This window comes from Bos indicus x Bos taurus, chromosome 26, assembly GCF_003369695.1.
Source record: "Bos indicus x Bos taurus breed Angus x Brahman F1 hybrid chromosome 26, Bos_hybrid_MaternalHap_v2.0, whole genome shotgun sequence".
Classification (NCBI taxonomy): Eukaryota; Metazoa; Chordata; class Mammalia; order Artiodactyla; family Bovidae; genus Bos; species Bos indicus x Bos taurus.
Genome location: NC_040101.1, coordinates 20,582,691 through 20,596,780, shown reverse-complemented (window position 1 = coordinate 20,596,780; position 14,090 = coordinate 20,582,691). Strand labels below are relative to the sequence as shown.

Here is a 14,090-nt window from a genome sequence, read left to right as displayed (position 1 = left end):
TTTGTGTTTTGAAACTTTCCTGATTCCACTTCCCCCAACACCTGAAAATCACTGCTCTGGTTTCACTTTGTCATTTTACAGACATATCTGTTAAGCAGAGGTTAAGTGCCCCGAAATTACCCAGGACTAGAGAAGCAGTAGAGGCTAGAAACTCAGATTTCTCAGGGCCAAAATCTGTCTACACCGTGGCCAGATCATCCTCACTTTTCTGTGTATCGTGAGTAACAGCTTTAGGAAAACGCCCACCATCCTAAAATCACAAAGCGTAAAGGAGCTTTAAATGTTGTCTCATTTGGCCCTCCCATTTCACAGATGAGAAAACTGAGGTCTGCAGGGCGAATTGATTGCAATAAGATGTACAATTATTCATGGCAGAGCCTGTCCAAGGAGTGGGTTGACTTACCAACAAAAACTGTCTCTCTTGGCATCCTGCCTAAATACCCCATAACACCTCTTCGGTTTCATAGGGACTCCTAGTATTTAGCTTAAATTACACTGATTAAAATGTCCAGGGTAACAGTCAGGCAACTCTAGGAAAGGACCAGCTTTATTTGAGTAAGAATTTAAATTCTTTAAAATTAAACTTTTATTGTGATTTAATATTAACTTGAATTTTATAATCCTCCTTGTACACTTACCAGAAAAAATCAGTGATATAAACTGAAAATAAAATTTAGAAAACATAGGGAGCATTCCTGGAGCATGTGTTTCATCTCAGAATCGTGTAGATTAGACACATAGCTCCTCAGATCACACACTGAAATTGCATTTTCTTCACATTTAGTTAAAAGGAAAAATGTGGCAACAAGTCTGTTTGTTGACTCTTTTAGAATTCTATCCTTGATGTGGATGGTGGTTATTTACATAATTTTGACAGTGTTCAAAGACTGAGTCTAATCCACATTCTCCACGGAGCTTCATCTTCAAAGCCTTGTAGCGCACACATGGAGCACTTAGCCAGGAAACAAATTGAGAATGTGATACACAGCTATTATCTCCGCACGCATACGCACGGAGCAGGTGTGTACAAGTATGGGTGTGTTTATTGGTTCCACACACCTACCGTGTGCCAGGCACTATGACATGAAATGGACACATAATTACTGCTTTCAAAATGACCGTGGGGTATTAGATGAGGACATGAGATGAGTGATTGAGTAGATAATTATCAGTGAGGGTGGTAGGAGTTAGAACGGAGTGTAATTGAGGCTTCATAGAACTGCAGGGCATTATGGGGGATGACAGAGGAGACACCAGCACACACTGGAGGGGGGCAGAAGTCAGAGAAGGCTGCCTGGAGGAGGTGCCATGTGAGCTGCATGTTGAAGGATGGCAGTTATCCAGGTGAGGGGGAGTAGGGAGGAGGTGGTCCAGGGGGAAGGAGCGGTATATGCAAAGGTGTTCATGTCTGTGTACACACTGTTCTTCACTGGGGCTAGTGACCTATAAACCCCTAAATACTTTATTTGCATGTAGAAACATTATCATTTGGCTTCTTAGAGAACTTGTTTAACAGTTTTTAAACATGCATTTCAATTTTTTTTTTTTTTTGGACGTGCCCTGGCTTTGCAGGATCTTAGTTCCCTGATCAGGGATTGAACCTGGGTCACGGCAGTGAAAGTCCAGAGCCCTAAAACTGGATTGCCAGGGAATTCCCTTAAATACACATTTCAAACAGCTTGTTTTTGCATCTCAAAGACCCTGATGTTCCCCAGAAGAGTTAGTGGGTTGAGAGGTCACCATACCTTATGTCACTAAGAAAATAAAGATCTCTCCTAACCCCTATAAGTCAAATTACCCCTCAGTTTCATCCTTCACAAAATGAGTGAAATTCTGCATGCATTTCCTGAAGAATTATGTCTCAGGCAAACCAACTCCAGACCCAGACTACTTTGAGCTTCATTTTACTGTGGAAGCCTGGTTCTGTCTATGGAATGCTTTGTAGAAGACAGTATCTTGTGGCAAGGCACTTTTGATATTTCATTTACTCAGTCTTCATGGGTGGAGTTGAGAGCTTGTCCTTGTGCAGAACTGCCTACCCAAGAAAGCAGTTAGAAGAAATTGAATTATTTCATGCCGCCTGGACTGCAACATGTCAGTCTAAACCAAGTTACATGTTTAACAACAGTAGTGTGACAATAGTTTCTTTAAAAGTATTCAGCACTTGCAGAAATAAATCCGAAGTAAGCACATCCTCTACAGGGTGATAGAGGTGGTTGACTTATTAAGGGTTTCCAAATAAAGAAAATCATGTCTGAACTCTGAAAAAAAAAAAAATAAATAAATAAAAGTATTCCCAGAAGCTTAAAAATAGCTTAATTTTAGTGAGTAGTATTAATAATTATTATTATTCAGTATTATCCAACTAATATTATTACTATCATCACTGTTTTGCAGAACACCTGCACATAATGTTTGATCTTTATAACAGTTAGTAAGGCAGACATTGTTATCTCCATTTGACAGATGAGGAGATTAAACCTTAGAGTCATCAGATTTCAAAGGTGGAACAGGCCTTGGAGATCCTTTCATCCAGCTTTCTCATTTTACCAAAAAAAAAAAAGAGGAAGTTGACTGATATATAATCCCACCAGAAGTAAATAGTAACTGTAGGTCCAGGCCTGGATCTTCTGATTTCCAGCTCACCAAGTTTTTCACTGTATCATGCTGTTTTTAACTTTCAGTGTGTAAAAAGAAACTTGAAAGAATATGTATTTGTTTCTTTAAGAGAAATATTGTTGAAACCAGTCTTATGTGCTGTTCTGTAAGCTCATGCAGGTATAGAAAAAGTCTCTTTTATAATTTTTCTGTATATAGATAGGTAAACAAACATATATAGGTAAATAGATACACAAATCACATGTGGATGTTATTGGGGGAGATGAAGGTGGAATTAGACTGGGCAGTCTCAAAGGGATGTCAGTTTTGTCTGTATAATTTTATTATTTTGATAAAAAATACTTGGGCTTAAAATGACTGTAATGGTAGTATTTGTTAATTTTGATTGATGAGCAATGAATTAATAACTATTTGTTCTTTAGATTTTTGTAGTTTTAAAATTCAAAACAAATACTAATATGAAAAATAAATTAGCCCCTACAATACCATCATTTCATAAAAGAAAGGATATTTTAAAGAAAGAAATTTGGTACGAAGGAAAGGAAAGAAAAACCAAAGCTAATATCTAGTTCTTGGTGGTTAAGTTGACATTCATTCTCTCTTTGCTTGAAGTCTTTTCCTGTTATGACTCTAGCAGGATGTGTATTCATTTCTCTGCTTCTGCTGCGTTATCAGTTCTTTTTTTTCACATTTCAAGCACTTCTAATAACTCTGGCAGGACAGGCAGGCCCTCTCTTGTCAGTTATAAAATCGCTAGCTGCACCTTCGTGACTACATGTCCCCCAGGTTCCAAGAATTTTAATCTGACTGATTAAAGTGGTACTGAGTACAGTGGACCAAAAAGCTGGTGATTTGATATCAGATGTGTTATTTAAAATCACATCCTGACTGTGTTCGCTAAACTTATTGTGGTGATCACTTCATGTCGTATACATATATCGAATCATTACTTGTGCACCTAAACTTATAGAACATCGCATGTTAATTCGAACCTGGGTCTTCTGCATTGCTGGCAGATTCTTTACCATCTAAGCCACCAGGGAAGCCCTATATGTTAGTTATATACCTATAAAGCTGGAAAAAAAAAATGAAACACTATGAGAAGTTGGGGGGGAAAGCACAAATTAAAGGAAATAGCTTTTTATTTTAGTAACTTTAAACAAACAACACCCCCCCCAAAAAAAAAAAAAAACTGGACTCAAGGAAATAGATAGAGGAATGTGGTTTTATAAACTCCCTTTAATGAATGTGTAAACTGGGGATAGGGTACTGGTCGTACGTAAAAAGACCCTCATTCAAGTCCCAGCTAAGTACCTTATTTGCTGGATGCCCTCATATGATTCATCTGACCTTTTTTGGTCTCACTCAGTCTTACTATAAACTAGAAATGGTCGTATCGCTTTTACCTAACCATGTAACTGTCCTAGTAGTCAGGTAGCTAATGAGGTGAAAACATCTATTAACACTCCAACTGAAAGTCACAAAACAAAAGAGAGATAATAGGATTATGATTGCTGTTATGAATGTGTCATGGTGATATGAATCATCACATGATAATGTCATGGCTAAAACCCAAACACGGGACAATGCCAGCATGGACCCAGTCATCTCAAAATTAGTCACAGAGGCCTCTCTAGTGATAATCCAGGAGCCCTATTGTTACCAGGAAGGCAGCACTATCAAAAAAGTGTGTGATCTCACTCTTCTCCCACAAAGAAGACTCCCCTGATGCATGTTGATGGGGACGCATTCGCCACAGTGGCTGCATTAGCCCCAAGGAAGGAGGATGAAGACTGGGTTCCAGCCTCAGCTCTCCCCTCTCTAGCTGTGTTGTTGGGTTAACTTACACTTACACCAACTACTTTAGGTTTCAGTTTTCCTCTGTAGAATGAGTGAGTTAGACTCAATGACCTCTGAGATCTCTTGCTCTTACGTTTGTGATCAGATCAGATCAGTCGCTCAGTCGTGTCCGACTCTTTACGTTTATGATAATTAGGTGCAATTTGGAATTCCGCCCCAGTATTACTGTGGTCTCATCATTGTCATCTTTGTAACCTGACATTTAGGGGCTGTTCCCAAGGGTCACATCCTGACCTAGCTTCTAAGAGTGTTATAGCAGACTTGAGAGCTTGTGATTTGAGGTTCCACTCCCAGGAAGCAATGGAAAGCCCGTCCCTGACCCTGACTATTGCTCTTGATTTGATTTGGTTGCTCTGTAAGCTGTGAGCAAAGCTGGGAAAACATTCTCTTGTGAGCTGTCTGGTCTGGATTATATTTTGTATCTTAGCACTTAAGAAGAAATGGCATATTCATTGTGGCCTGGAAAGGGAGATGAGTTGAACTGGAAGTGAATTTAAATTCCTGATTGTTTATTGTGGAAGGTATGGTGCTTACTGAAAATGTGACTGGTCCAGTTGACAAAGGTACCGCTGTGCTCTGGACTTCAGTTCTTGGCTTCTACCTCTGGATGGACGAACATTACAAGGGAAAAACTTGGTGTGAGTTCACACACATTGGTACACTACACTTCAGCTGCGCCCTTGTGTTGTTTTACGGCTTTTAAATCTATTGTTGACTACTTATCCAGTTCACCAAGCATCTGTGATTAACTCTCTGTGTTTTCTCCAAGTCCCCGTCCCCACCCCTGCTATTCCTCTCTCAGCACGTGTCTGCATTTACTTTTTAAATTCTTTTTTTTCCCTCAGTGTTTGCATCTCTCTATGTTTTCTTTTATCTGTCTCTGTCTGTCTCTAAGGAAGTTTCATCCTCTCTGCCTTGGCAGAGCTCACCTGCCATTTGCCCTGCTGATGACTATGATGCTGGTGATGATAGTAATATTAGTTATGGTAACAACAGTGGTAAGAAGACCAGCAGTGGTGCTTGTCTCTGCTGCATTGGTTTAGTGGCTGCTTACTGTATGTAGGAGCTGTGCAGAACAGTTTATGTCTACCCTGTCATTTAACTCTCAGAACAAACCTATAGCTTAGACATAACCATCTTTACTTTAACAATGAGAACTGAGGCTGAGAGAGAATAAATATTTGCTCATAGTCACTAGCTGATATGTGGCAAACTGAAATTCATATCCAAGTGATACAAACTCTGAAACCTGTGCCCTTAGCCTCTGGGCAATGCTCTTTACATCCCTACCCGCCATATGCGATGCAGAGCGCAGTCACATTGGTATGGTTGAAAGTGAAAGTCACTCAGTTGTGTCTGACTCTTTGTGACCCCATGGATTATACAGTTCATGGAATTCACCAGGCCAAAATACTAGAGTGGGTAGCCTTTCCCTTCTCCAGGGGATCTTCCCAACCCAGGGATTGAACCCAGGTCTCCTGCATTGCAGGCAGATTCTTTACCAGCTGAGCCACAAGGGAAGCCCAAGAATACTGGAGTGGTTAGCCTATCCCTTTTCCAGACGATCTTCCCTACCCAGGAATCGAATCCGTGTCTCCTGCATTGCAGGTGGATTCTTTACCAACTGAGCTACCAGGGAAGTCCTTGGTATGGTTCAGCCCTTGGTACACCCCAATATGTACTCCATTAATATGGCTGAATCAATTTTACCTCTTTCTACTTTGAATCCTAGTGGCAAGGAGGTTATCTCCATGGATGTGGGTGATAAATATCACTTCCTCTATAAAGGAACATTTTCTGAAAAGGAAGAATATGTTGTGATCACACAAAAGATGTTCTCTTTCCAATAATCTTTGGCCAATGCCACGCCTTTACATCTGTAAGTGCCAAATAATTTACAGAGCGTTCTGACAGCTCCTTACTGAATCCCGAATCAGTCCTCAAGATATAAATGAGGAAAGACTGTAAGTTCTCTTTTCATGGTTGAGGACACTGAGGCTCAGAGAGATAAGCTCTGTTGTCCACTGTGACGCAGCTGATAAGCGCTGAGTTAGGGCTGGATCCCCTGGTTCCTACCCCGGTTCGTAAAGGGCAGCCCACAGCCCAATATGTACTCATTGTACACTCACCTCCCCTCCAGGTGAAAGGAGACCAGAGAACTGTATCTGTAATAAAGAACTTTTTCTCCTGGGGAATAATGAGTGTCTGGCATAATAAAGCCAGTTCTCAGTACAGCAAAATTGGCTTGTTAGGCGCTGAGAATTGAAAGGCGTTGCTTAGAAACTCTCTCAGGTGAGGGCCAAGACATTCTGTCCCCTCTCACAGGAGCACCTGCGTGGTCAGCTTTGGATCTGCAAACCTGCAGGATGTTGGGTCCCTTACTCTTGTGGGGACTCTTCCCCGGCACCCTATTCACACTTTGTGATCACAATGCATGGCTTTTAGTCCACCCAGGATCGGGGAGCATTTTGCTTCCTGAATCTCCAGGAAACAGGTCTCTTTGATCAGCAGGTACTCGCACCAAAGTGACCGCCCGAACTTTCCTTGAGTGACCCCTTGCCTCCAGCTGACGAAGCTGGAGTGTAACAGGGGACTCTTGATTTGATGTGGGACCACGGAGGGAACCATCCAGATTACTTGCAGATGGTTCTAGTAGGCTGCTTTTCTTTTTACCTTATTATTTTTATTAAGCACCTAAAGGAAATGCATTGGTTCATGGAAAGAAAAGTCCAAGCAGATTCAGGGTTCATGGAAAGAAAAGTCCAAGCACGGCTCAAGGCAACTCCCAGAGTGGACTGGCCCATCTCCAGGCCAGTGTCTGTTGGTTAGCTTTATTCTCAGGCAGCCTCTCCTTAAGCGGTAGCTTAAATTGAGCCAGTTTAGCAACCCAGGCATGGCCTGACAAGATGACGAGGGTCTGTCTCTTAATGGCTCCAGTAGCATCTGGGAGTGTCCATTCCTGAGTCAGTCATGGTGGCTGGGGGCTCTGACTGGCTGGATCATATTGGGTAGATATTACTATCCCCATTTTATAAATGAGAGAATTCTGAGGGTTGGAAAAAATTAAGCGATTTTCCCCCATCATATGTCTCTATGGCGTAATCGATTAGCGCATTCAGCCATTAACCAAAAGGTTGGTGGTTCGAGCCCATCCAGGGCTTGTTTTCCTCTACAGCAATTCGTGTGTGGCTTCCCTGATGGCTCAGACAGTAAAGAGGCTGCTTGCAGTGCAGGAGACCAGATTTGATCCTTGAGTCGGGAAGATCCCCTGGAGAAGGGCATGGCAACCCACTCTAGTATTCTTGCCTGTAGAATTCCATGGACAGAGGAGCCTGGTGGGCTACAGTCCATGGGGTCGCAGAGTCGGACATGACTGAGCCACCAACACTTCACTTCACTTCCCCCATCACACCACCAGTAACAGGCACTTGGAAGCTGGTCTCTGACCATAACTCAGCCTACAACTGCCTTTCACCAACAGCTGATGCATCTTTGCACATGTAGGTGGATTAATAAACCCAGACTGTTTCAAAGGTTTTGTTCAGAGTTCAGGGACAGCCCTTGAGTTGGTCTTTTGTTTCACTTGTGACATTGCTGTGAGACATCTGAGGCTTGAACCACTTCCTTGCTTGCCTTGCTGTTTTGTGCTTACCTCCGTGGGAATATTCATCTTCTCTGCGCTGATCTGTCTCCCCCGTGGTCTCAGGACGTTTCTCTTTTTCCATCTCTAGCAACTTTGCCTGGCACATAATCGGTGCTCAATCCATTCTGGTTGAATCGAACTCGTCCATGTCCTATTGACCCCTCTGCTGGAGTTTGTTTCAGAGGAGAGGCTCTGCAGCCCCTGTCTGTGTCCTGAACACTATCTTTTCCTTTCAGAACAGGACGGATTATGTCACAAACGCTGAATTTGCAGCACCCCGACTTGAACTGAGGAAGGAGAGTGCCTCAGTTACTGTGCTCAAATATTAATCCATCATCACATCCTGCTGGGTACTCAGCATAAAATGTGGAAGAGCTTTGGGGCAAAGAGTGAGCATTGCAGACAGCTGTTGGCTGCCCTGGGAGATGCAATATGGTGCACATCCTTTCGACAGTATGGAATTAAATCATCGGAAACAGTTTTCATCTGGAGCTCCTAAATCTTCCGGCTTATAAAGGCAACTTGTTCTCCTTTACATTGTATTTTATTTTTAAAATTATTGAGAGAAATGCTGCTTTAATTGGGAAAAACAACCAACTTTCCAAGTGAGTAGGGAACCAAAGTTTTGGATGTAATTATGCACTGTGAGGTCTTTGTTACAATGAATGGCTCAGGAAAGGGAAGGAAGCCTCAGCTCTGGGCACAGTGAGCCTTGTCGAGGCCTGAATGAACCCGAGTGGCTGTGCCGGGAGTGGACGGGCCCTCTGTGGGGCTGTGTGGTAGGTATTCTGGCTCCGTGCCAGGTGCCCAGGTTCTGTGCCTGACTGCGCTGCTCTCCCTCCCTCCCCGGATCTCAGGTTTGACCATGTGACTGTAGACAGAGCTGCCGCACAAGACTTAGGAGAGGATGTGGCAGATGCATGGAGCCATGCTCCCCACCCACTCCCCAGACAAGAGGGCATCCTTGCTGTCATCACTGGAGCTGACAGGGGTTCCAGAAGGGCCTGCATCTCCACCTCTCTCCAGGGGTCAGCAAATGCCTTGCCTGTGGCAGGGAGTCAGCATCTCACTGAACAGAGAGGAGGACCACAGAGAAATATGGATGGATATGATGATTTGATGATGAAATAGTTCTGAAACTTAAGACTTTTGGAGGCAAGGCTGTTCTGTCAGGCACTAGAAGCTGGCTTGAAAGCCCTGGGTTCTGATTAGATGGGTTTTGTGTGGCTTTGGGCAAGTCACTTGCTTTGTTGACGAGAGGGGTAGATGAGTTGGTCCCTAAGGGTCTGCATTTCTAAGCTTTCCCAGGGTGCCATTGCTCCAGCTGTTTAGAGAAATCTGACTTGGAAAAGGAAGAGACCTCTGTGTTGTTTCGGCTCCTGGCTAAGTTCCCAGAGGGTCTTCAGATTCTGGGTCGGATGGTCTGTACTCCCCAGGACTGCTGTGGGCAAGAGTTCATACCAACAAATCCAGTCAATGTCCCCATACCCACCCCTGCCTCTCTGTGTGGAAGCCTCTTTCGCATCTCACTTTCTTGGTGGATTGTTTTAGTTTCCTATCGTGTCTGTAACATGTTACCACACATTTGTAGCGTCCAACAATACAAATTTCTTACACTTCCGAGAGTCAGAAGTCCAAAGTCAGTCTCACGGGGCCAAAGTCAAGGTGTCAGCAGGGCTGGTTTCTACTGGAGCCTCTAGGGGAAATTTTATTTCCTTGCCTTTTCCAATTTCTAGAGACCACTTGCATTTCATTGGCTCACGGCCCCTTCCTCTGTCCTTGAAGCCAGCAGCATAGCATCTTTTCTCCTCTCTGCCTCTGCTTCCATCGTTATATCTTCTCTCTGACTCTAGTCCTCCTGCCTCTGTTTTATAAGGACGGCTGTGATTACATTGGGCCAGCTCAGATAATCCAGGATAACCTCTCATCTCAAGATTCTTAATTTAATCACATCTGCAGAATCCCCTTTACTATGTTAGGTAAGATTCACAGCTTCTGGAGGTTAGGATGTAGAGATATTTGGGATGGTTCATTATTCAGGCTATCACAGGGATTGTCCATTTGATTTCAAAACGTAGATTCGGGGACTTCCCTGGTGGTCCAGTGGTTGAGACTCCACACTTCCACTCCAGAGGGCACGGGTTTGATCCCTGGTCAGGAAACTAAGATTCTGCATGCCACATAGCACAGCCAAATAAATAAAAATGAAAAACACTTCATTTGGAAAAAACAAGCACACAAACCTAGATTTGGACAGGGAGAGAGTGTATTGGAACTCCTGCTCCGGTGACTCTGTACCTGAGTGAAGTTCAAGCTGTATACAACAGCAAAATCCATTTGCTTTCTGGCTGTATTTAGATTCTCCTTCCTTTAATTCATCCATTATCTTCCTTCTTCATTCTGTTCATGGCGGTTACCAAGTGCCCACCAAGTTTAAGCAAGTGTGCCTAGAAAATGCGAGAATCTCTGAGAAATGCTCCCTTCCCTGGTGGAGCTTGTGTCTAACGGAGGGTGAAAGACACATAAGCAGTTGCTTTCAATACAGGGCAGGGATGCAGCAGTGGCAGACTGAGGTGGTGGGAAGACAGGAGGGTGACATCCATTCTGTCCTTTAGGGTTTCAGACCACGTGCCCCAGTTTTTGGTTCAGAAGTTTGATTGTTCCACACACCCGAATTTTATTTTTTAATTTATTTTCGTTTGTAATCTGTTTTGGCTGCACCTCGTGGCACGCAGGATCTTAATTCCCAACCAGGGATCGAACCTGTGTCCCCTGCAGTAGGAGCACAGAGTCTTAACCACTGGACCACCAGAGAAGTCCCTGCACCTGAATTTTAAGTTACTAACTCTGATAGGCTGAGAATTTTAAGACTTTTTAAAAGTAGGATGATGTGTCATTTCTTTTTAATATAAGGGTCTTTGGTTCAAAAGGGTATCTGATTCTGACGATTCTTATGAAACCACTTCTACTCAAGGTTGATTCAAGTTGGGGACCAATTTGCCAGGCAAAGCGGAAGTCGAGAAGAAAATCTAGTCGGTCTTCTTAATTTATGCTGCATGTGAATGAGTAGACTTCTGTAACCTGGGCCATCCTCAGGAAAGCACTTGTTTCCCGTGGCTGACCTACAAATACCCAGCGAGGTTGGCTCTCCTCGTTGGAAAGACAGCTCTTCCCCACATGTCCTTTCAGAGGCGAAGGGGAATCTCCAGCGAGAGCTCCCTCCAGCCCAGAACACTGTTTTAGAAAATACAGCTGACTTCTCTGGGAAAAACAAAACCAACCTTGTCTTACTCTCGTCATGGAAACCAAGTTGGCACCTCATTATCGCCTTGTTAGCAAGGACAGGCTGCATCGGGTACAGACCTGGTAGGAAGGGTTGGCCCTGTGTGGGCAGGGTTTTGAGTTAAGCTTAATTGCTCCTCTAAAGCTCAGCCACTTAATACTACACAAGTAGAAATCTATCACCAGCCTCTACACCATCCTCCTGTGCCTTTCACATTCTTGCCTACGTAGACAGTTAGTACCTCTCCAACTCTGCTGCTGCCATGATGTGTGCCTGAGCCACAGTGGGGCCACCAAGGCTTGGCTGCAACCAGCATGACTACCCACAGGAGAAGAGGTCTGTCACCAGTTTTAACCTCGACCCCTCCCCGCAACCCTGCAGTATCTTAACATGCAACCAGCCTGCTCTGTCCTTGGAGCACAGCAAGGCTGCTGGCTGAGGGAATATCCTGTCTCTTTAATGACTTACAGCAAATACTTGATTTCTCATAGAATGAGAAAGAGTAAGGCAAATCTGTGTTTGTCTGGCTCTGAGATGTGTTTTGTGCTTGAATTTGAATGTGGGGGTGCCTAATGTTCTGAGAACTCACTTTGGACAAAACAGTGAAGCAGCCCATGAAGAGGGCTGCGCCCTTTCTCTTCTTTGGAAAGCCTGACTCCTTGGTCTGTTCTCACCAACAGTGGGCATTTGTTAAATAGGTCACCTAGTCTCTCTGAGCTGTAGGTTCTTGCCCTGCAAAATTGGGATGAAGTTACCTACCCCATGGGCTCCCCAAGTGGTGCTGCTACTGCTGCTGCTGCTGCTGCTGCTACTGCTGGGTCGCTTCAGTCGTGTCCGACTCTGTGCGACCCCATAGACAGCAGCTCACCAGGCTCCCCCGTCCCTAGGATTCTCCAGGCAAGAACACTGGAGTGGGTTGCCATTTCCTTCTCCAATGCATGACAGTGAAAAGTGAAAGTGAAGTCGCTCAGTCGTGTCCGACTCTTAGGCAAGAGGACTGGAGTGGGGTGCCATTGCCTTCTCCAGTGCATGACAGTGAAAAGTGAAAGTGAAGTCGCTCAGTCGTGTCCGACTCTTAGGCAAGAGGACTGGAGTGGGGTGCCATTGCCTTCTCCGTCAAGTGGTGCTAGTGGTAAAAAAAAAAACAAAAACAAAACATGCCTTCCAGTGCAGGAGACCTAAGAAATGTGGGTTCAATCCCTGGATCGGGAAGATCCCCTGGAGAAGGAAATGGCAACCCATTCTAGTATTCTTGGGCTTCCCTGGTGACTCAGATGGTAAAGAATCCGCCTGCAATGTGGGAGACCTGAGTTCGATCCCTGGGTTGGGGAGATTCTCCTGGAGGAGGGCATGGCAACCCAGTATTCTTGCCTGGAGAATCTCATGGACAGAGGAGCCTGGGGGGCTACAGTCCATAGGGTCGCAAAGACTAGAACACAACTGCAGTGACTTAGCACAGCACATAGCACTACCCACCCCACAGGACTCATGGAGAGGTCCAGTGAGATAGCATAGACAAGCACTGGTCACGTGGCATCACAGTAAAATGTGAAGAATCTCTCCCCCTCACCTGCCTCCCCAACCTGCCTGTGCTCATTCTCTTAGACCAGTACAGAGCACCAACCCAAAGTGGGAGAGATGTGGCATGCCAACCACCTCTCTCTCTTTCCTTCATATGCCTACCCTCTGGCCCTTCCCCTTTGTTTCATTATCATCAGACTTGTGCTGTACAAAGCCTGTGACAGTGGACACCTTGTTAAATGGTCCCAGCTTTTCAGTTTCTCCCCCACACTTCCGTAGGCATGCTGAATGTATAGCCAGGCCTGTCCATGATAACCCCAATCTCAATTGCACAGTTCCATTCTTCCCATTAAGATGTCCTGAGAATTCCAGTTTATCAACATCCCAAACACATTTCCTGATTGCACTCATTCCCCAGAAGGGGAGTTTAAGACCAGGAAATATATGGTCTTACAAAACGGCCCTGACAATGGTAACCACACATACCACGAAAGGGAATGTCTGTTCCCTTTCCAGTTCACAGGTCCTGATTTTTGGTCTAGAAAAGACCATAACCAACCAACAGAAGTCACGTGAAACGCACATGTCAGACAGAACACCCCTGCAATAAGATTCTGTGAGAGCCCACCACTGCCTATGATTGAAAATTCAGATTCTTCCCTTGTAATTTTTTTTTTTTAATTTCTTTTGCTTGTTGGGTTTGAGAATGGACTGAAGGCCACATGAGTCTTGTTGCTTTTGGATGTGAAATGAGGACAAGGATAAAAATGTATTTGGCACAGATATACACACACAATTCATTCTCTGTGTAATTTTGAAGACTACTTTTTTCACTTAACATTAGAGTAGATGGATTTTCTCTTGTCACCATTTTTTTTTCTTTGTAAAGTATGACCTGACCAAATTCAAGATGATGTCTGTCATTGGCAATGATGAAGGTGGGGTGAGGATGGAGAGAGCAGATGCCCAAGGAGGACTTAGTGTGGTGGAATATCTTCTATCTTAAACTTGATGATGGGAAGATTTCTTTGAATGTCTTAAATATTGCATAACACAATGGAAATTCTTGCACCAGTAGTGAATGCTTACTGAACATTTCATTCTGCCAATGTATTATAATTTACTCGCTTTAAAACTCACCTCCCTGCTGTTATCGGATATTTG

At 44.1% G+C, this 14,090-nt stretch overlaps 1 protein-coding gene across 1 annotated transcript in view; it reads left to right on the top strand.

Annotated features, from left to right (window-relative positions):
- The window catches only part of RBM20 (RNA binding motif protein 20), a 74,427-nt gene that overhangs the window by 3,276 nt on the left and 57,061 nt on the right, over positions 1-14,090 (top strand). The gene's annotated exons all lie outside the window — the stretch shown is intronic.